Raw genomic sequence first — 23,810 nt, forward strand, 5'->3', positions numbered from 1 at the left:
AGCTCAACTCGCAGCTGTTAATCGTCCAAAACTTAGGTTTTCCTCGTTTCGTTATGCTGCCGGAAGCCTCAATACAACTGCACGGTTTTTGTGATGACAGTCTAACGGCGTATGGGGCTTGCATCTACGTAAGGTCAGAAGCAAATGGATGCATCTTTTCGCAATTGCTTTGTTCAAAGTCTAAGGTCGCACCCTTAAAAACTTTGACTGTTCCTAAACTGGAGCTGTCGGCTGCAATTTTATTATCTGAACTTATTGATAACGTCGCGCAAAGCATGCCATTTGCATGTGATTTGCACTGTTGGTCGGATTCAACGATTGTTTTATCTTGGATTCGAGAAAAGCCTTCTAACTCCAACGTTTTTGTATCCAACAGGGTGTCGCGGATCCAGGAACTGACCAAAAATGTAACTTGGCATCACGTTCCAACCAACTTGAACCCTGCTGATGTGCTATCACGAGGCTGTACTCCAAAAGATCTGCTTAATCATAGTTTATGGATGAACGGGCCAGATTTCGTTAGCATGAGTTCATCGCAATGGCCCTCCTGTGCTCAGTTGCAGAAAGATTTACCAGAGCGCCGGCATAATTTCTTAGTTGCGGACGTGCAACAAGACATATCATTTGATTGCAAGTACCAAAACTCATTTGGCAGGCTCCAACGCGTTTTTGGATACATATATCGCTTCTCGCTGCTGAGGCACAAAAATGCTCAGCGCGCATCGGGCACGCTAACCGTCGAGAAAATAAGAATAGGCACTTATTTTCTGCTTCGAAGTATTCAACGTGTTCATTTTTTTAATGAATACAAGGTTTTGCAGGCCGGTAAGGAAGTTTCATCAAAAAGCAAACTGCTTTCGCTAAGGCGGAGAGTGGATTCAAATGGATTGCTTCGGGTTGGTGGTAGACTCCATAACTCACAGTTGGACTACGACGCCGAGCACCCAATGCTACTTTCTAAAGGGCATCCGGTCACCGCAGCTATTATACGCTATTATCATGAAAAATATATACATTCTGGGCCTCAGAGTCTTCTTGCAATCCTACGGCAAAGGTATTGGCCAGTCGGAGGACGAAAGGCAGTGGCTTCGGTGATTAACAAGTGCATCCGATGTTTTCGCGCAAAGCCTAAATTGATGACACATATTATGGGAAACCTGCCTGCAGAACGTGTTCAGCCTTGTCCAGCATTTCACGTAACTGGCATCGATTTTTGCGGTCCTTTCTTTCACAAAGCTGAAGCTCGAAACAAGCCACCTCACAAATGCTATATTTCGGTATTTGTTTGCTTTGCAACAAAGGCAACGCATTTGGAGGTGGTGCCAGACCTTTCAACTTCATCATTCATCGCAGCTTTAAAACGTTTTATCAGTCTGAGAGGGAAGCCACGCACCATATGGAGTGATAACGCCACAAATTTTGTGGGTGCAAAAAATGAACTTTTAGAGCTGAAAAGACTGTTCCTGAGTGAGCCGCACATCGCCTCTGTTTCTGCTACCTGTTTGTCCAATGACATCGATTGGAAATTCATCCCACCGCGTGCGCCACATTTTGGTGGTTTGTGGGAAGCCGCAGTAAAGGCAGCTAAATATAGGTTCTATCGTGTCGTCGGCTACTCAATTCTTACTCTTGATAAACTTCGTACCCTGGTTTACGAAATATCAGCCATGCTTAATTCCCGTCCACTTTGTCCAATTTCAGAAAGTCCAGAAGACTTAGAAGTGCTTACACCTGCGCCCTTTTTGATTGGCTCTAGCTTTACCACTTTTGCTGAGCCGGACATCACGCATCTACACGCTAGTCATCTCAGTCGTTGGCAAATGGTCGCCCAGATGAAGCAAAATTTCTGGCGGAGATGGAGCACGGAATACTTGTCTCTGCTTCAGGAGAGGGGCAAATGGCGAGCCACGTTGCCGAATCTTCAAGTCGGTAATATGGTGCTGCTAAAGGATGACAATATGCCGCCTCTTAAATGGAGTCTTGGTCGAATAGAAGAAGTCATTCCTGGTCAGGATGGTATCATCAGAGTCGCGCTGGTTCGGACTCCTACTGGCTTGGTCAAAATGGCTACTCCCAAGATTGCTGTTCTGCCCCTTGAGAGTTCTGCGATGGTTGAAAGACTTCCTCTTCCAATCATAAATCATTTGACTCTGTGAACCGTGATCTTATGCTCTTTAAGCTAAGTCGTATAGGATATCGTCTTATCTAAAAGACAGATCCCAACGGATCAACGGTCGCACATTTCTAGGCCCGTGGTTGCATCATTTTCCATTATTTATTAATGACTTCCCATCTACCTTGTCACACTCTCATAATCTTATGTATGCTGATGATGTGAAACTTATTCTGACTTACAAAGACTCTTCTCATTTAAATCGCATGCAGGATGATCTGAACTGCATGCAATCTTGGTGCTTAGCTAACCACTTGCACCTCAATTGCTCTAAATGTAAGTTCATGACATTTCACCGAACTTTTCCTCATTTAGGGACGTATACGATTGACAATGTGCCATTGCAACGTATATCTACTGTTGAAGACCTTGGGGTTCTTTTTGATTCCAAATAGAACTTTAACCTTCACAGATCCAGTATTGTCAATAAGGCCAAGGGATTACTTGGATTCATTAAACGTTGGTCCAAGGAATTTAATGACTCTTATACCACTAAGCTTCTTTACACTGCTCTAGTACGCCCTGTGCTTGAATACTGCTCATGCGTTTGGTCTCCGCAGAATAGAAAGCATCAGGAAAATATTGAGTCTGTTCCCAATCTGTGCTTGCCATCGTACTCTAGTAGACTGATGCTTATAAACTTTCGTTCCTTAGTAAATCGTAGGACGGTTCTTGAAGTAGTTTTTCTCCACAAGTTGGACATTCGAATGTTGAACGACGTCGGACGTGTTCTTTTATCGCTCCGCCGTGTAACAAATTTAAAGTGCAATTAACACCAATTTAATTCGCGAAAAGACGCTTAGGCTACGCATGAGCACCTGTGCTCGTGTTACCCATATAAATTATTTGTTAAAGGGTGGAATATTGCTTAAAATGTGTATTTTGGTATTTCCCTCCCTCCCCCCTCTCCCATGCAAATTGCGATTTTCTCTAACTCCCATAATTCTTTTGCTTTTAGTTAGATATTAAGTGTCCGTATGCCAAGTTTCATCATGATAGACCGATTTAACAAAAAGTTATAGCCATAAATATATTTGCTGCTGCAGCGCTGCCCAAGCGCTGCTCGCGGCTGTTGTTGATGTTGCTGTTTGGTTGACTGCTATCATGTTTACACAGACACGAATATACGAGCATATACATACATACACTCACATAGACGCAATTGCTTTGTATATGTGCAATTATACACCCTTTACGTGAGTTCGAATACCAAAAGAGGTACTTTTTATACCCTGTACCCGTAGGGTAAAAAGGGTATATTAGGTTTGTGCAAAGTATGTAACATACAGAAGGAAGCATCTCCGACCCCATAAAGTATATATATTCTTGATCAGCATGACGAGAGAAATCGATCTAGACATGTCCGTCCGTCTGTCCGTCTGGATGAACGCAAGGATCTCAGAAACTATAAAAGCTGGAATAACCAAAGTTGGCATCCAGATTCTCCTAGGTCCGAGTAAGGACGAGTTTATTTTATTTTTTTTAATTTTCCCCCCCTTCCCCCGCTACAGAATTTCGTCAATAGCGTCCACATTTCAAAAGCTACCTAAACCAAACTTTGCACACGTAATTTATATATAATTGTCTATTGTTGTTCAAAATTTTATTCAATTCGGTCAATTTTAAGAAAAGTTATTAGCAAAACAAATTCTCGCCAGTACAACCCCACCAAACTGCAGCAACAAGTTCGCTCTTCTTCTTCCTCTTTTTGCTGCTGCTATAGGCGCATATAACTCAGTGACGCAAGTTTACCTGGGTACAGGGTATTACACTGTCGGGCTTGCTCGACTGTAGCGTTCTCTCTTGTTATACCCTGTACCCGTAGGGTAAAAAGGGTATATTAGGTTTGTGCAAAGTATGTAACATACAGAAGGAAGCATCTCCGACCCCATAAAGTATATATATTCTTGATCAGCATGACGAGAGAAATCGATCTAGACATGTCCGTCCGTCTGTCCGTCTGGATGAACGCAAGGATCTCAGAAACTATAAAAGCTGGAATAACCAAAGTTGGCATCCAGATTCTCCTAGGTCCGAGTAAGGACGAGTTTATTTTATTTTTTTTAATTTTCCCCCCCTTCCCCCGCTACAGAATTTCGTCAATAGCGTCCACATTTCAAAAGCTACCTAAACCAAACTTTGCACACGTAATTTATATATAATTGTCTATTGTTGTTCAAAATTTTATTCAATTCGGTCAATTTTAAGAAAAGTTATTAGCAAAACAAATTCTCGCCAGTACAACCCCACCAAACTGCAGCAACAAGTTCGCTCTTCTTCTTCCTCTTTTTGCTGCTGCTATAGGCGCATATAACTCAGTGACGCAAGTTTACCTGGGTACAGGGTATTACACTGTCGGGCTTGCTCGACTGTAGCGTTCTCTCTTGTTATACCCTGTACCCGTAGGGTAAAAAGGGTATATTAGGTTTGTGCAAAGTATGTAACATACAGAAGGAAGCATCTCCGACCCCATAAAGTATATATATTCTTGATCAGCATGACGAGAGAAATCGATCTAGACATGTCCGTCCGTCTGTCCGTCCGTCTGTCCGTCTGGATGAACGCAAGGATCTCAGAAACTATAAAAGCTGGAATAACCAAAGTTGGCATCCAGATTCTCCTAGGTCCGAGTAAGGACGAGTTTATTTTATTTTTTTTAATTTTCCCCCCCTTCCCCCGCTACAGAATTTCGTTAATAGCGTCCACATTTCAAATGCTACCTAAACCAAACTTTGCACACATAATTTATATATAATTGTCTATTGTTGTTCAAAATTTTATTCAATTCGGTCAATTTTAAGAAAAGTTATTAGCAAAACAAATTCTCGCCAGTACAACCCCACCAAACTGCAGCAACAAGTTCGCTCTTCTTCTTCCTCTTTTTGCTGCTGCTATAGGCGCATATAACTCAGTGACGCAAGTTTACCTGGGTACAGGGTATTACACTGTCGGGCTTGCTCGACTGTAGCGTTCTCTCTTGTTATACCCTGTACCCGTAGGGTAAAAAGGGTATATTAGGCTTGTGCAAAGTATGTAACATACAGAAGGAAGCATCTCCGACCCCATAAAGTATATATATTCTTGATCAGCATGACGAGAGAAATCGATCTAGACATGTCCGTCCGTCTGTCCGTCTGGATGAACGCAAGGATCTCAGAAACTATAAAAGCTGGAATAACCAAAGTTGGCATCCAGATTCTCCTAGGTCCGAGTAAGGACGAGTTTATTTTATTTTTTTTAATTTTCCCCCCCTTCCCCCGCTACAGAATTTCGTCAATAGCGTCCACATTTCAAAAGCTACCTAAACCAAACTTTGCACACGTAATTTATATATAATTGTCTATTGTTGTTCAAAATTTTATTCAATTCGGTCAATTTTAAGAAAAGTTATTAGCAAAACAAATTCTCGCCAGTACAACCCCACCAAACTGCAGCAACAAGTTCGCTCTTCTTCTTCCTCTTTTTGCTGCTGCTATAGGCGCATATAACTCAGTGACGCAAGTTTACCTGGGTACAGGGTATTACACTGTCGGGCTTGCTCGACTGTAGCGTTCTCTCTTGTTATACCCTGTACCCGTAGGGTAAAAAGGGTATATTAGGTTTGTGCAAAGTATGTAACATACAGAAGGAAGCATCTCCGACCCCATAAAGTATATATATTCTTGATCAGCATGACGAGAGAAATCGATCTAGACATGTCCGTCCGTCTGTCCGTCCGTCTGTCCGTCTGGATGAACGCAAGGATCTCAGAAACTATAAAAGCTGGAATAACCAAAGTTGGCATCCAGATTCTCCTAGGTCCGAGTAAGGACGAGTTTATTTTATTTTTTTTAATTTTCCCCCCCTTCCCCCGCTACAGAATTTCGTTAATAGCGTCCACATTTCAAATGCTACCTAAACCAAACTTTGCACACATAATTTATATATAATTGTCTATTGTTGTTCAAAATTTTATTCAATTCGGTCAATTTTAAGAAAAGTTATTAGCAAAACAAATTCTCGCCAGTACAACCCCACCAAACTGCAGCAACAAGTTCGCTCTTCTTCTTCCTCTTTTTGCTGCTGCTATAGGCGCATATAACTCAGTGACGCAAGTTTACCTGGGTACAGGGTATTACACTGTCGGGCTTGCTCGACTGTAGCGTTCTCTCTTGTTATACCCTGTACCCGTAGGGTAAAAAGGGTATATTAGGCTTGTGCAAAGTATGTAACATACAGAAGGAAGCATCTCCGACCCCATAAAGTATATATATTCTTGATCAGCATGACGAGAGAAATCGATCTAGACATGTCCGTCCGTCTGTCCGTCTGGATGAACGCAAGGATCTCAGAAACTATAAAAGCTGGAATAACCAAAGTTGGCATCCAGATTCTCCTAGGTCCGAGTAAGGACGAGTTTATTTTATTTTTTTTAATTTTCCCCCCCTTCCCCCGCTACAGAATTTCGTCAATAGCGTCCACATTTCAAAAGCTACCTAAACCAAACTTTGCACACGTAATTTATATATAATTGTCTATTGTTGTTCAAAATTTTATTCAATTCGGTCAATTTTAAGAAAAGTTATTAGCAAAACAAATTCTCGCCAGTACAACCCCACCAAACTGCAGCAACAAGTTCGCTCTTCTTCTTCCTCTTTTTGCTGCTGCTATAGGCGCATATAACTCAGTGACGCAAGTTTACCTGGGTACAGGGTATTACACTGTCGGGCTTGCTCGACTGTAGCGTTCTCTCTTGTTATACCCTGTACCCGTAGGGTAAAAAGGGTATATTAGGTTTGTGCAAAGTATGTAACATACAGAAGGAAGCATCTCCGACCCCATAAAGTATATATATTCTTGATCAGCATGACGAGAGAAATCGATCTAGACATGTCCGTCCGTCTGTCCGTCCGTCTGTCCGTCTGGATGAACGCAAGGATCTCAGAAACTATAAAAGCTGGAATAACCAAAGTTGGCATCCAGATTCTCCTAGGTCCGAGTAAGGACGAGTTTATTTTATTTTTTTTAATTTTCCCCCCCTTCCCCCGCTACAGAATTTCGTTAATAGCGTCCACATTTCAAATGCTACCTAAACCAAACTTTGCACACATAATTTATATATAATTGTCTATTGTTGTTCAAAATTTTATTCAATTCGGTCAATTTTAAGAAAAGTTATTAGCAAAACAAATTCTCGCCAGTACAACCCCACCAAACTGCAGCAACAAGTTCGCTCTTCTTCTTCCTCTTTTTGCTGCTGCTATAGGCGCATATAACTCAGTGACGCAAGTTTACCTGGGTACAGGGTATTACACTGTCGGGCTTGCTCGACTGTAGCGTTCTCTCTTGTTATACCCTGTACCCGTAGGGTAAAAAGGGTATATTAGGCTTGTGCAAAGTATGTAACATACAGAAGGAAGCATCTCCGACCCCATAAAGTATATATATTCTTGATCAGCATGACGAGAGAAATCGATCTAGACATGTCCGTCCGTCTGTCCGTCTGGATGAACGCAAGGATCTCAGAAACTATAAAAGCTGGAATAACCAAAGTTGGCATCCAGATTCTCCTAGGTCCGAGTAAGGACGAGTTTATTTTATTTTTTTTAATTTTCCCCCCCTTCCCCCGCTACAGAATTTCGTCAATAGCGTCCACATTTCAAAAGCTACCTAAACCAAACTTTGCACACGTAATTTATATATAATTGTCTATTGTTGTTCAAAATTTTATTCAATTCGGTCAATTTTAAGAAAAGTTATTAGCAAAACAAATTCTCGCCAGTACAACCCCACCAAACTGCAGCAACAAGTTCGCTCTTCTTCTTCCTCTTTTTGCTGCTGCTATAGGCGCATATAACTCAGTGACGCAAGTTTACCTGGGTACAGGGTATTACACTGTCGGGCTTGCTCGACTGTAGCGTTCTCTCTTGTTATACCCTGTACCCGTAGGGTAAAAAGGGTATATTAGGTTTGTGCAAAGTATGTAACATACAGAAGGAAGCATCTCCGACCCCATAAAGTATATATATTCTTGATCAGCATGACGAGAGAAATCGATCTAGACATGTCCGTCCGTCTGTCCGTCTGGATGAACGCAAGGATCTCAGAAACTATAAAAGCTAGAATAACCAAAGTTGGCATCCAGATTCTCCTAGGTCCGAGTAAGGACGAGTTTATTTTATTTTTTTTAATTTTCCCCCCCTTCCCCCGCTACAGAATTTCGTCAATAGCGTCCACATTTCAAATGCTACCTAAACCAAACTTTGCACACATAATTTATATATAATAAATAAAAATAAAAGTCTCCCTCTTTCATTAATGTCACTGCTACCCCATTGATTACGGTGAGCATTGGCATCTCCGCCTAGGATCGTACAAATTTTGTTGTCACTGCTATTGCCGACTAGGGGTCTTAGCTGCTGCGAGGGGGGGGGGCTGCCTTCTTGGTCATGGGCCATATGGACAGAAGCCATTCGTATGGTAGTTTTAGCCCCACCATTTTTTGTCCCAAGTCGTAGACTGATCGTTTAGTTGTTTCTTAGCTAGAATACAAGTTCTATGTTTACCCTTACCGCTCCTACAGAATAGCTTGGTGATCCAAGGCCTCGGAATGTGCTGTTGGGTACCCAGGGCTCTTTTATTAGGACTAGGTCCGCCTCGCCTGCTGTCAGACGAACCATAAATGCGGCTGTTGCTGCTCTAAAGTGATGCAGATTTATTTGGAGGACCAGCATCTCCGGTGTTGTCCGCACTCTCCTCCGTGAGATTCGCGTCGGCTTTCCCAGTCCGTCGTGATGTCGTCACGCAGATCCCCAGAGGGGTCTTCTGCGTCGAGGTCCATCTCGTCTTCACTGGGGGGCTCTATTGCATTTGTGTTTTCGGCGAGAGTGCATATTGCTCCCATGCCTTCCTAATAAATGTTTAATTTGATATTTTCAAATCCGTAGTTGATGCGACATTCCGCCGCATTCAACTGCTCTGCTCACTCATTGTTGAGCATGAGGACGACTTGAATTGTAGCTTTTTTTGTCGCCTTCGTTTTTATGACTTTCTAACCCTGGGTGTTGACCTTCGTGTTGAATAGTTGGATGAGTTCCAAAATCTTCGCGGGCTCTGCGGGCTTAGCCGGGATCCAGGCCCTGGCCCTCGGACGGGATGGTATGTCCTTTGCATTAACCACCGTTAGCTGTGCACCCGGGTATACCGCCCCCACCCTGCTGATCGCCTGCTTATATAGCTCAGCCGACTTCTCGTCGTCACAAGCTATAAGCTTAACACCGCCCTGGTACCATCCAGCATCAGTGCACTGAGGAGGTTCACCCGGATTGTCCCTCAGCACCTCCGCTGCGACCGTAGCTATCGCTACTTGGACCCATCGCCACTGGTGCCTTGGGATCCTGCCTTCTACGTTGCTGCGGTCGATGACCCCTACGACCTTACGTCTTTGGCCACCACCGCAAATGACTTTGACCAGGACTTGCCCTGCATCTTCGGTCTTTTCGGCGCTTTATGCTGCTCCTCATTCATAGAAAACTGCCTCTTGGAATTACTAACTTCAAGTTTTTATACGAAGTTGGGTAACACCCGCTTCGCCCATCGAATGTCCTCTTGGATTCTTTCGAATTCTTCCTTCGACGTTTGCTCCGGCGTGATTGGAGCGTCGGCTTGACGACGAAGGATCCGAGCTGCCGCGCGTCGCTTGCTATATCTGGCCTTCTCCAGATCTACTCTTGGCATCTTTTCTGCTTTCTTCCCACCCATCGCTTTCCCCTCGAGCGCATCCGTCGCAAGCACGCCAGCAGGCAAGGGCTCACTGGTGGATAATATACTCGGAACGGTCTTTGGTTTTGCGGTGGAGGTTTGAGCATGGTGAATGGGCTTGCCGTTTTGGTTCTGCTTCGTTTTGTAACATCGGAGCGTGGTTGAGACACTGCTCCTCTCGTGGAGGAACTTTCAGTTTCTTCCGGCCTTTGTGGAGGGACGGTCTCCAGCTTGTTGCTTCTCTATTGTTGTTGTTTTGGCGTTGAGGTATTCATTTTAAAAATTCAATTGTGATTCCCATGAGTGGCGGAGAAAGGGTTCGACCACCCGGGCCCGGTACCCGGGCTAGGCTAAGTAATGAAGTAATCGCCAGGTACCCCGGATGATCCGTGAGCAACTGGGCCCCCAGCCAGACTGATCTTCGGCACGGGTCGCATGACACCTTGATCCAGCCCTCACCTCGATGCCATGATCAGGGACCATAGCCAGACAACGTAACTATTGAGGAGTAAGGTTGTGTGGCTCTGGTCTCTGATCTTAGCTGGACACCGTCAACCGACAACGTACGGACAGACTGCAGTGCCATTTCCAGTCGGCACCCTCTTGGAGGTTTCAGCTCGAGGATTGCAAACCTACACACATACATAAATACATACAATTTTTTTTCGTTCTCGAGCAGGCTCAACTCTTGAATACCCTGTACCACCCCACAAAAAAAAAATTATTAAAGAAATTTAATTAATTAATTAAATTAAATATAAAATATTCCATACATGCATACATACATTTACATTTACATCAGAATCGGTTCTATTCCTGTTGGTGTTGAAAAAGCAGATATCTATATATATATAAGAAGGGATTTTTCAAAATTTGAGCTGCAAAGGGGTGAAAACAAAAAAATTTTCAACCGATCGACTAAAACCTTAGTTTCTAAAATCAATTAAGGAATACAAATAAAACTGCCTAGTCGTTTTTTTTTAATTTTTTCTTGGAGACTGAATTATTGGGGCTTTCTTGGCGCACAAAAGATGACCGCGTCAAGTGCCCACAGCCCAAACGGTAAGAGCTAGGAAGCTGAAATTTCGGAGCAAGTATCCTATTATAGTGTAGGTGTGCACTAAGAAGGGATTGAAAATTCGAGATCCAAAGGGGGAAATAGACTCCAAAGTTTTCAACCAATCGAGAACGTGGTTCCTAAAATCAATAAAAGAATTCAAATAAAACTGCGACAGATGGCAGCCCCACCACTGGGATAAGTCGCATCTGGCCAATCACCAGATCGACTGACAACAAATGATTATGGAAACTTATACAAGACAAATGAACCCAAAACGGCTCCACTTCGATGTCGATGTTACGGATACTCTGGAGGAACACTCCCAAGGAAGCAGTCGGGTTGACAGACCTAAAGACGACAACCTGGCGGCGGATTACCTTCAGAATTTAACCCAGAAACAACACCACAAGGGATACAGCTACAGCCAAGACAGACAGACGGCTAGAAATTGAGAGCCAGATGGAAAAATGTTCTTGTAGAAGCCCTAAGCTCCCAAGCGGAGTAAAAAGGAATAAAAAAAAAAATCTAGAAACTACTAGCCCTCAATGTCCCAATCTATATATTTATGCATATGTACATACATACATATTAATTCAATTTTTTTTTAATAATTTAATATTTTTTAAAATCTTTTCTTTTTAATTTTTCTTTTTGTGGAGAGTACAGGCTATTTTACTGTCGGGCGTGCTCGACTGTAGCGTTCTCTCTTGTTAAATTAATTAGCCGGTGATTTCAACGCATGGGCCATTGACTGGGGTAACTCTGCAACAAACGCTAGTGGCCGAATCCTATTAGAACCATTTGCAAGCCTCAAAATCTCACTGCTAAACACAGACACGCAACCCACGTTTAGCAGAGCTGCTCGAGTTCTTTAATGACCTTTGCCAGCTGTTCACTCTATATCTCTGCGACGTGGTCAATTGCTGATTTTTACACAGCCAGCGATCACGAGGCAATATTGTGCTCCAAGTTCTCGTATCGCATGGATACATTCAGTCCTAGGGCCACAGGCGTTCCTTCGCCAATATGCTGAGTATCGCGACTGCAAAATAGCCTTCAAACTACCTATGCGGGCTAGCAAAAGGAATTGCTTCCTCGAGCTATGCGGCTCCGCAAATCACGATCCCTGGGGCAAGGCGTACATGTCGGTGAAGCGCATCAATGAAGGAAGACACGAAGTGCCATTATCCCCAGATACACTTTCTTGGCAATAGCAGATTCATTAAAGGAGAAGAAGGCACCAGGCCCAGACCCATAACAAATCGAGCGCTTAATCTTTATGAAGAGAGGAATCTTCCACGACACGCACAGACACTATTCCAATGTAAATGTGCAGTTGTAAAATAGCACTAAGCAACGGGGCATGCAAAACGGGCACTGGGTTCTTGCTCCCGGGCAAGATCTAGGTCAGTTACCAAATTTGAACTAACCCAGTAACCACTGCGGAGCCCGTAAAGAGAATGCAAAAGCTTCCATTCTTATAAACGACGACCCCAGGTGGTGAAAGAAGTGCGGGATCAGCACTTTTCGGTGAACCACGCCGACACCTGTAAGTATCAGAGTTTAGCGTTAAGTTCGATTTCACCTTTGTAATTAGTTCTTACAATTTATTCAAGCACTAAAGTGCTAAAGTAACAGCTCCGGCGCAAGTTTTATATTCTTTTATTGAGCTGATCGGCCAATAGTACTATTATACCAATCTTAAATAAAATAACTTGTACACTCTTTACGTGACTTCGATTACCAAGAGAGGTAAGGTCAACCAGAAATTAAAAATTTTTATTTAATTTTCTATAATAGTTGTACACATTCTATGTATATGTATAGAGTATTTCACTAAAAATGAAGTTTGAAATGCTATATAGCATTTGTAAGGGTAAAATTAAATAAATAAATAAATAATTCTGACCCTAGGTCTCATAGCTTCCGAGATATAGGAGATTATACGAACGGCGTTACGGAAACCCCCCATTACAGGGGAAAGCGGATGAAAATCAAAAAAGTAAAACAAATGTGCACAGCGTACACACATAAGGCATCTCTGTGAAAAATGTGGTCCATCTCTTATAATCTCTGAAATCTAGGTATTCATACAAACACCTGCTAACGGATCTCCGCACTTATTTTACATGGCGTGTTCCACACTGAAGGGATTACAACCAGCTAACAACCACTAGCAAGTACAGCTTCGCCGGCATCAGTTCGGGATGCATGCTTATCGGACATGCATAAACACCTGCCAGCGGGGTATTCATACAGACAGACGGATGGACAGACTTAGATCGACTCGTCTTGTCATGCTGATCAAGAATATATACTCGTATACTTTGTGGGGCCTGCCACGCCTCCTTCTAGCCTTCTAGCGTCCGCAAACCTAACATACTCTTTTACATGTCATGTACAGAGTATAAAAATAAATACATCTGTGTACCTAATACAGTAGTAGAAATAGTCGAAAATGACTCTCTCAATGGCAATAAAACCTCCAAATATTGGCAAAACTATGATGGAAACAACTTTGCGAACGTGTGCTTTCAATCATAAAAGAGATAAAGGGCAGAAGAGCTAACACCGGCGTTGTTGGTGCTGTCAAATTGCAAATAAATTGCAGAAATTGAATCAAATACGCATGCAATTGCAAACAAATAGACAGAGTGGTGATATTTGCAGGCTAAATCGGAATGTGGAATGGGAGGCACGTGCTACATACATACATACATACGTCGTTGCCAATGTAAAGATACAGATGGCAAGCCATAGAAGTAGGAGCCGACGCCCCGACTGCATTAGTCAGGATATTTGTTGCAAAAAAGCAATTTTATGCTTGCAAAGGCATGAAAAGCCTTTGTTCGTGTCTATTTCATGTTAGTTTGGCTAGAATGTGGCAGCAGTAGCTATTGCGGCTACATATGTGCATATACTATAGTGTTGCCAGTTTGGCTTTTTCCAGCTAGCTCTGGACTTTTGCAAAAACCAACTGACAGAAAAATTATACAATTGTGGTAAGTAAACAAAAGACCATAGAATTAAAAACCATGTTATTTTACAGCTCACAGAATTTATATCAATTTGTAGGGAAGTGAAATAACAATATTTTAGACAAATAAAATGTGTTCGTTACATAACGAATTAACTAATTAACGGAGAAATTTCACATCGTGACAAACGACCAACAGCTTGGACTTCTAAAAGAACTTTTTATTCTCTTTATAAAACGATTTAAAATGGAGCTTTTTACTAGATATATATTTCCATTTCTATTAACCTTTTCTAGCTTTCTTTTTAGTTTTAGTCGACGCTCGCGATTTGTGTTTGTATGTATTTGTGTATGCATGCTGCGGAACCACCTCATAGACGCAGCAAGGAACAGACGCAAGCTACCAAAGTTGGCACAACGTTGGCAGCAGGCTGGCGAGCAGGCATGCAGGCAAGCGGGAAATGAATTATTTATGAAGTGGTTTTTATGTTGCTTTCAGCACACTTGAGCGGCAGGAGCATTTCCTAAGGCTCAGGTCTAGGCCCAGAGCTAAAGAATGAGGCACAAAACAACGCGGCTCGCCCTCAGCCCCTGCAGTCTAGTGAGTTTTTTACTTTATCAATTGGTTGCTTTGCACTTATTTGTTATTTGTTCTTACAGCCCTCCCTTACTGGCATTCGCGAAAATCGAACACAGCATCCACACACACTTGTTTGCTTTGCTGCACTTCCGCTTGCCATCGGTTGGAATTTTGGCGTCCGTCTGCCCGTCGATGTTATTGGTAACTGTTGCGCTTCGCCCGGACAGTTATTTATTTTATTTGCCTTACTACTCCTACTGATGGTGCCCTCTCACTAAAATCAAAGAGGAAATTGAATTTGTTGCGAAAGTTTATGTATGTGTGTGAATGGAAAAAACGCTGTTTGCTGTTGTTGTGCCAATTTCCTGTGTAGCAGTCCTCAAGTGGGCTTGATTAGTTTTGATTTTTGCGCTGCGTAGACTCCGGCTATTGCTATTGCGAATGCCGGACATTGTCAGAAAACGAATACGTCGCAGAGCCGCTTTTAAGTCGATGACAATTTTTCATAAAAATGCAAGTGATGTAGCATTTATTTACATAATAGTAAATTGCGCTTTCCTTCTTACACATATATGTAAGAGGTCTGTTCAAAAGATAAGGTGAATTTTAAATTCCTTCGAAAAACATTTATTTATTCATCAATATCCATATAATCTCCCTTAGATAAGTATAATGCACTTATGCCATGACATTTATGACTGTCTGCGACTTTTTCCTATTGCCAAAACTGAAGATGATGAGATAAAATCAAAATCGAAGAATGAGCTGATGACCATATTGAAGCCATATCGAAAAGCGCATTGCAGAAGCACTTCGAGGATTGGAAGAACCGTTGGCATTAGTCCTTTAAAGGTGACAAAATGGATATTAATGAATACACCAAAAAAATGTTCAATAAAGATCCAAATAATCCCTTTTCTTTTGAACAGACCATGTATATTGTATGTATATACATAGCTACATACTATATACATATGTAGATATGTCCATATTGTGTATTCATACTTCATATCCACCAACTCTGCGTTTGTATGCTAACGTGATCATGATTTTCATATGTAATTGAATTACACGCCACGTTTCGCTTCCATGGGAAAACGTGCACAGAAGCCCACATTTGCATCTACTTGTACACAATACTTGTAATATACTTTAATTCAGTGTTAATTTCATTAAGCGAACGGGCTCCGGCCAACCGACGGTTCGTCTGTAACATGACATCGTCAAAATTCAATTTTTAAACACCTACTACATATTTGAAAACGGAATCATTTTAACCCTGTTTGTCACATGTGTCATAAATGAGCGAATAACCGTGGTGAGACTTGACACGCCCCTCGGTTGTTTATCAGCTATGCTCCTGTTGTAAATGCAAAGTTATTCATTTACCAAATTGATGGCAAAAAACGTTTAGTCAAAAAACGGGAGAGCATCATTCACTTGTAACATGAAACATTGTCAAAGAGTTCGTTTAAAGCTAAATGGCAGTTCCTACCCATCTGGTCGGAACGAAAAATACAACAACATATAAAATCGATGCCCAAATGACAGCCGTAATTTTAATAATTAATGAAATTAATGATTCAATTTCACATTTTCCTATAAACATTCAAGTATGAATACATGTATTTTACTACATATGTATATACCGCTCTCTCTCTATAGAAGTTCTTCTATTAATGCACAATTGGATTTTTATACTGTGTACCTCAAAGGTACAAGAGTATATTAGGTTTGCATGAAATGAAAAATGTAACAGGCAGAAGGAGTCGTGGCAGACCTCACAAAGTATATATATTCTTGATCAGCATGACGAGACAAATCCATCTAGCCCTGTCTGTCTGTCTGTCCGTCTGTCCGTATGAACACCTGGATCTCAGAGACTATACGAGATAGAGACACCAAACTGCACAAAGATGCGTTATGTGTGTACGCTGTGCAAGTTTTTTTTATTTTTATTCCGCCCCCCCCCCCCACTTCCCCCCTATGGGGGTTTTCCCGATTTCCCATTCATATAATCGCCTATATCTCGGAGACTATAAGACCTTGGAACACCAAATTTTAGTGCAAGATGCCTTATGTGAATACGCAGAAAATGTGTATTTTCGAACCCAAATTTTGCAAATGTCCCCAGTTAGTGAATATGTGTCCGTATGTCAAGTTTCACTATGATAGACCGATTTAACAAGAAGTTATAGCCATAAATATATTGCTGCCGCAGCTTTTGTTGATGCTGGTGCTTTGGTTGACTGCAAACATGTTCACACAAACACGAATAGACATAGACATTCGTACACTCACACAGACGCAATTGCTATGCAAATGCGCAATTATACACCCTTTACGTGAGTTCGAATACCGAGAGAGGTAAAATCGACCAAAACTTTTTTTTAATTCTGTTGATTGATTTCAATTTCTAAATTTATTCTAAACATATGTACAGAGTATTTCAAAGTCAGGACACCCGACTTTAACTTTTTTACTGGTTCAACTTTACTTACATCTAGATAAGTAAATTTGAAAAGAAGTCTACCCAACATCTGCCCGCAGCTGTTGTTGTTGTTGCTGCTTTAGCCTAACTTTATGCCGCACAAATGCTGACACATAGAATTATGGTGATGTACAGCGGCTAATGGAGGCGGAAATATTGTGTTTGTTGACTCCATAATGGACAATAATTGTTTCCTGAACATCTTTCGATTAAATGTTCATCAAAATGCCACGAAATTAGTGCGCAGTGAGGACTTTTGGTTCCAGTAGGATAACGATACAAAACAAAATTTTCTGGTATTTTCAATTAATTCCAAAGTGATTTTTAGAGGTTGTTAAATAGAGTAACTAACTGCATACTAATTTGTCAATTATCATTAGTGGCACTACTACTACCACTTGTCATTAGTGGTACTAAGGTTAGTGCATGATTTAGATGAATAAAAGATGCACCAAAACAAAGCTAATAAAGAGTTTTATTAATAATATAGTAAAAATAACCATAGTGATATATTTACTACAAGTATATCATATATTTCCACATCAATAAAGTTCCTCACTCAGCTCGTACGCATAGATAGTTTTTCTAGTAAGTGTATATTGTTCCTCGGTATCACAAGAAGAGTCGTGCGTATGGATGAAGGCAAAAGTAGGCATAGACTTGTCGGTCTTGACCAAAATTTGTTAATTTATTTTTGTTATACTGCCACCATGGTCAGTCCGTCTTGATTTATATACAATTGTATATTAAAACCACCTTGACGGCCTTTAATCACACCAATTCCGTCGGCTTTTCTTAGAGACTAACCATTGAAATAAACGCCAGGAGCACGGCCACACAAACGTTTACGTTTATATCTCCCGCGGGCTCAGCAACAAAAACCAACCCCAACAATGAAAGCATTTATGTGCATCTGTGACTGCGTGTGTCTGTAAGGGTCATCACTTTAATGCTGATAAAAGTCAAGTTAAAGGAAAAAAGAATTCATACGCTTCTCTTTAAGCAGACAATTCAGGTAAGGTATTGAAAATGCATGCGCATGTTTTTGAAATGTGGGGGTCTTGGCTTCCCACACAGCCAGTATGCCTGCTTATGTAAACTACAAGTGGCTTATTTACCTTATTTACCTGCGATAAGTGCAGCCTAGAGTGTCGTGACCATCTTATAAGCAGTCCGTGCCATTGTCATATTAATAATTATTTCTTATGTAATAGCTCTACTGGGTCTAGTGAATTACTTGTAACTGTTTGCTGGAGCAAATGTCTTTACAAGTATGTAGTGGTTGCATGGCGTCGTTAATGTCTTCACAACTTATTTTGTCTTAATGCAAACTCAAATTAATATATGAAAACAAATTTTATGAGTAAATATTTGTTTATAGTGCCGTTACACCTCTAACAAGGCCTAACGCCGTCAAAGACCGATTTTTATACTCTGTACCTTTAAGGTACTAGAGTATATTAAGTTTGCGGAAAGTTAAAAATGATGTACATAATTTTCTACTTATTTTTATACCCTGTACCCAAAGGGTAAAAAGGTATATTAGTTTTGTGCGAGTGTACATGGAACACACAGAAGGAGGCGTGGCAGACCCCACAAAGTATATATATTCTTGATCAGGATGACAAGCCGAGTCGACAAAGCCATGTCCGTCTGTCTGTCTGTCTATATGAACGCAAGGATTCCAGGAAGTATAAGAGCTAAAATAGCCAAGCTTGGTAACCAGATTCACCTAAGCCTGAGAAAGGACGAGTTTGTTTTTTTTATTCTGATGCACCCCCACTCCCTCCCTGTTCACGATTTTCTATAACTACCGTAATTCTTGGAATTTTGAACTAAAATTTGGCATATACACCCAGTTAGTGATTATAAGTCCGTATACCAAGTTTCATCATGATAGGTCAATTATGAAGAAAGTTATATCCATAAATAAAATCGCTGCCCATGCTCTGACTGCAGCTCTGTCCGTAGGTGTTGTTATTGCTGCTTTGGTACATACATACAAGCACGCAGAGACACGATTCTGATGTAAATTTATTATACGATACAAAACAAAAACAAAAAATACGATCTAGACATGTCCGTCCGTCTGTCCGTCTGGATGAACGCAAGGATCTCAGAAACTATAAAAGCTAGAATAACCAAAGTTGGTACCCAGATTCTCCTATTTTTGGGGGGTTTTCCCGATTTTCCATTCATATAATTCGTATAAATTTTAGTCCCAGATGCCTTATGTGAATACGAAGAAAATGTATATTTTGGAATTTCCCTCCCTCTCCCATGCAAATCTCTAACTCCCGTAATTCTTGGAATTTCGAACTAAAATTTTGGAAATACCCCCAGTTGGTTATTATGAGTCCGTGTGCCAAGTTTCACTATGATAGACCGATTTAACAAGAAGTTATAGCCATAAATATATTTGCTGCTGCAGCGCTGCTCAAGCGCTGCCCTAGGCTGTTGTTGATGCTTGTGCTTTGGTTGACTGCACACATGTTTACACAGACACGAATAGATGCGCATAGGCATACATACACTCACACAGACGCAATTGCTATGTAAATGTGCAATTATACACCCTTTACGTGAGTTCGAATGCCGAGAAAGGTAAAATAGATCAATTTTTTTTTTTTTAATTTTCTTAATTTGTTTTATATTCCATAATTATTGTAAACATATGTACAGAGTATATCAAAGTCGGGACACCCGACTTTATCTTTTTTACTTGTTTTTAATAAATTTTTGTTGTGGGGTGGTACAGGGTATTTAAGTGTTGAGCCAGCTCGACTTTAGCATTCCTTTCTTGTTTTAATTTCATAAACTGAGATCTAGGTGTTCATACGGACAGACAGAGACACAGACATAGATCGACTCGTCTTGTCATGCTGATCAAGAATATATATCGCGCAAACCTAATATACTCTTGTACATTTCATATACAGAGTATAACAAAGCAGCACCAACAACATTTACGGCTATAGGTCTCTTTAGAGAAGGGTAAATTCTAAAAATTATGAGAGTTTTGCAAATTCACCTTTAGCCCAAGAGTTTTATAATGAAAGTAGGAGAATCTGTATAGCATGGTTGATTATTCTAGCTCTTATATGTACTTATGTCCTCAATATGGATACATACATTCTTTGGTCTGCTTCGTCCCCTTCTGAGTGTTACAATTTTCGTACCACACATTAAGCAGATACTTGGGTATCGATCATGCACAACCTACACTTTAAACAGCTCGATTTTGAACTTTGAATATCTAAACCCAAAAACCTTTAAGCGCAGCACCAACGAGATGGTTTCCTTTTATAGGTAACACATATGGACATCCGTACTAGTATGTACTGGTATGTAGACGGCGGTGAACATAAGAACACATACAAATGTACATCGTTAGCATGGATATTGTTTCACACAACAATATGCTTATTGTCTCCAATTTCCTGGAAAAATGCATAAGAAATAAAAATAAAAATAATAAACAAGAGAGAACGCTACAGTCGAGCAAGCCCGACAGTAAAATAACCTGTACTCTCCACAAAAAAGGAAAATTAAAAAAAAGAAAAAATTAAAAAAAATTAAATTATTAATAAAATGAATTAATTAATTTAATTAAATTAGAATACATGTTTCATCATGATAGGTCAATTCTGCAGAAAGTTATAGCCACAAATAAAATCGCTGCACATGCTCTGCTTCTAGGTCTGCCCGCATCTGTTGTTGTTGTTGCTGCTTTGGTTCAACTTTCTTCAGCATACATACACTTATGTATAAACACGCAGATACTCGATTCTCATGTAAATGTATGTTGTTGAAAGAGTTGAGCTCGCTCGACTTTAGCATTCCTTTCTTGTTCTTTGCCGTTTTCTTTGAAGGGGGAGAAAAAACCAAGCATTTTTTGCGACAACCGATTAGGACACATTCATATGAGGATAGAAATACCGCCTGCATCACAAAATAAAATGGACTTATGGACGACTTGCACTTATAAGTGTGGACTGTATGTACAAGTATGTCGGTGTTAAATTTTACAGTGTTTAATACTAGAAACTACTAGCCCTCAATGTCACAATCTATATATTTCTGCATATGTACAAGGTGTGTAAAGTAAACAGGATTTGTAAAAAAAAAAGAACAAATGGTTTTTTCGGCAAAATTAATTTATTTTATTCAAAATAGTCTCATTCTGCTTCAAAACAGCTTTTTGCACGATCCAAAAGCATGTCGAACGAGTGTTTTAGCTCGTTGGCTGGTATGGCCGGGAGTATGCCGGTGAAGACTTTTGAATGGCCTCTACGTCTGCATAACGCTTTCCTTTCATGGGCAAATGCATTTTTTCGAAAAGACAGAGGTCGCACGGTGCAATAAGAGGTTAATACGGCGTGTGGTTAATGGTTAAAATGTGATTTTTGGTCAAATAATCGTTCACAAGCGACCATCGATCTGAGTAATTTTTGGTCGTCAGTCAATTTGTACGGAACAAACCGTGCACACACCTTTCGTAAGCCCAAATGTTCGGTCAAAATGCGATAAATCGATGTTTTGGAGATGTTCAATTCCATTTCCATCAATTTCAATGATGATTTCGGCCGATTTTTGATGAATTCACGCACAGTTTCGATGGAATTTTCGGTGATCACGAATTTTGATTGGCCCACATGTTGATCATCATTTATGTCCTCACGACCACTTTGAAAACGTTGAAACCACTCGTGCACTCTGCTACGGGATAGGCAATCATCTCCATAAGCTTTTTCCATCAATTGAAACGATTCGGTAAAAGTTTTACCTATTTTAAAACAAAATTTGATTTTGGGTCTTTGTTCGAAGCTCATTTTCGCACCGATAACACAAACATACTGACACTTAAAACGCAATAACTTCACTTCCAATCAATGAAATAACACTGGAAAATCGATAAAGATAGCTAATTCTAACGCACCAGTCGACATATAGATAGCGCCACCAGGGGGCGCTAGATTCAAAAAGTCTTTGGCAATTAGCATTACCAATTCATTTATTTAATATACAACGAATATTTAACTTATTATAATTAAGTTGATGCTGCCGTTCGGTCGCTACGCGGTAATCCCAGATCTCGCCTCCTGTTGATATCGATCTCGATAGCCAACCAACTTATTTTGGCGTTGCCACAGCTACCCTCTCTCCAGTGACCGAGTTGGGAGCGAAACTGACTTTGCGAGTGTTCGAATATGTGCGCAATAATTTAGGGTTGTGTGAGATATGAGTAGCGTCATCAGTCTTGGGGACAAAAGCCGGCTTGAGGCGTTCCGTTGAAATAGCCACATCGTTGCCGTTAATTTTAATGACAAACACACGATGTGTTGGACGTCCGACCACTTCATATGGCCCCAAATAGGGTGGTTCCAAAGGTTGTCGCACAGAGTCGGTTCTCAACATGACGTGAGAGCAATCATCCATATGTTTGAGCACGAACATACTTTTGTCTTTGCTCAAATGATGCGCTGCTGAAACTGGCCGAATCAAACGCATATGCTCTCTAAATTTTTCAATAAAATCCTTTGGGTGAAGTGGTTTTGACATGTCGTCATAAAATTCGTTTGGGAGACGAACACTTGTTATATAGTGCATTTCAGCCGTTGATGTACCCAGATCTACTTTGTAGCATGTTCTAAGACCGAGTAAAACTGTTGGCAAGAGCGCAAGCCAAGATGTTTCTGGTGTACACATAAGAGCAGCTTTAAGCGAACGATGCCGTCTTTCAATCATTCCATTTGTTTGGGGGTGATATGCCGTCATGTGTATGCGCTCGCTACCAACCAAATCGCATAATGCTCCAAAGAGCGCGGACTCAAATTGTGAGCCTTGGTCTGTAGTTATCGTCTTGGGACAGCCAAAGCCTGTGATCCAATTTGACCAGAACATCGAAGCTACCGTGTCAGCAGACATGTCTTTCAAAGGGACCGCTTCAGGCCATCTGGAGAACCGATCGATCATCGTCAAACAATAACGGTATCCATCCACCATAGGCATAACGACTATGTCTAAATGTACATGGTCAAAACGGTTATCAGGCATTGCGATTTTATCTGGCATCATTTTGTTATGACGATGGATTTTTAGCACGTTGGCACGGCAAGCAATTTCGTGTCCACAATGATACGTCCCTCTTCATAAGGGGCCAAACATACTTGCGGCGTATCTGCTGAATAGTGGATCGGCTGCTTGGATGGGAGACATTATGGGCGGCAGCGAAGATACAATGGCGCAATGGTTGTGGAATGTACGGTCTAAGTTCTCCAGTTGATATATCGCAATAAACCGAAACATTTTTATCAAATTTGATGCGCTGCAGTTTAAGGCTAGTGCTACCTTGTAAAAGATCCTGTAGATCGCTGTCGTTCTTCTGTGCTTCTTCTATTTTATCGAGTGTCATTGCTGTGGGCATTGAAATGGCATTTAAGCGTGATAATGCGTCGGCCACTGTGTTATTTGAACCAGATACATGCATTATATTCGTGGAGTATTGTGAGATAAAATCGAGGTGTCGAAGCTGGCGGGGTGAAGCTTTCTAAGGCTTCTGAGAGAAGGCATACGTGAGGGGCTTGTGATCTGTTTTAATAACAAAAACACGCGCCTCCAGTATATGTTTAAAGTAGCGTATGGCGTCGTAGATGGCTAGCAACTCTCGGTCGTACGTGCTATAATTCTTTTCAGTTTGAGATAGTTTTCGTGAGAAGAATCATAGCGGCTGCCACCGGCCGTCGACTTGCTGTTCTAAGGCTGCACCTATAGCCGTATCGGAAGCGT

The sequence above is a fragment of the Scaptodrosophila lebanonensis genome, unplaced genomic scaffold, assembly GCF_003285725.1.
Source record: "Scaptodrosophila lebanonensis strain 11010-0011.00,11010-0021.00 unplaced genomic scaffold, SlebRS2 tig00000061-arrow-pilon, whole genome shotgun sequence".
In the NCBI taxonomy this organism is placed as follows: Eukaryota; Metazoa; Arthropoda; class Insecta; order Diptera; family Drosophilidae; genus Scaptodrosophila; species Scaptodrosophila lebanonensis.